The sequence below is a fragment of the Callorhinus ursinus genome, unplaced genomic scaffold (assembly GCF_003265705.2).
Source record: "Callorhinus ursinus isolate GAN/ISIS: 27379988/994484 unplaced genomic scaffold, GSC_fseal_2.0 scaffold49, whole genome shotgun sequence".
Taxonomy (NCBI): domain Eukaryota; kingdom Metazoa; phylum Chordata; class Mammalia; order Carnivora; family Otariidae; genus Callorhinus; species Callorhinus ursinus.
In genome coordinates this window covers 9,069,889-9,070,805 of record NW_027397111.1, presented here as the reverse complement: position 1 = coordinate 9,070,805, position 917 = coordinate 9,069,889, and positions in this window count along the sequence as shown.

The window sequence follows — 917 nt, the reverse complement described above, 5'->3', positions numbered from 1 at the left end:
ATGGAACAGATTTTCACTCAAAAAAAAGCCCATCTCTTTATTGTTTTCTTAGAGCTCAGTCCAGTCAGTGGGGTAGAGTGGGCCTTCAAAGCCAATCTGAATTACATTTTAAAAAAGTAATTTGGGGTGTATACAGGTGGTGCAGTCAGTTAAGCGGCCAACTCTTGATTTCGGCTCAGGTCATGATCTCAGGGTCCTGGGATGGAGCCCTGCCTTGGGCTCTGTGCTCAGTGGGGAGCCTGCTTCAGGATTCTCTCTGTCCCTCTGTTCTCCCTGCACCATGCTCTCTCACTGTCTCTAAAATAAATAAATCTTTTTAAAAAAAGTAATTTGATGATATTTATAAAAGTTTGCAAACTCACCATTGCTTTGACCCATTAAACCCATGTTGTGAAACCTCCTCTACAGAAATTAAAGCCCCATTATTTGTATGTGTATAAAACTAATTTATTTAGCATAGTGCAAGGGGCAAAACCTAACATAAACACCTATGTGGCCACCAATCAACAAATTTTAAAAACTCTTTTATACCCAATATTAATGAACATTATACATTTCTGAAAAAAGAATAAAACATTAATATATGAAGATACCTCTAATGTGTTAACAAATATGTGGAAATAAAGAGGTTAAGCATACTCATACCAAGAAAGGCAAATGGTTGCCACCATTTATTAGAGAGAGTTCAAACAGTGACCAAATATCACATGGCTTCTCAGCACAGTCAGAATGGGTGTGAATCCACTATTCTTCGCCACAGTTTCATCAAAGCTTTTTTCATCTCACTGTTTCTCAAGCTGTAGATCAGTGGATTCAGCAAAGGTGTAAGAAGTGAGTAAGACAATGACATCAGCTTCTTGGTGTCTGGGGAGTAGCCAGATTTGGGTTGTAAATAGGTCATACTGGCCGTGCCATAG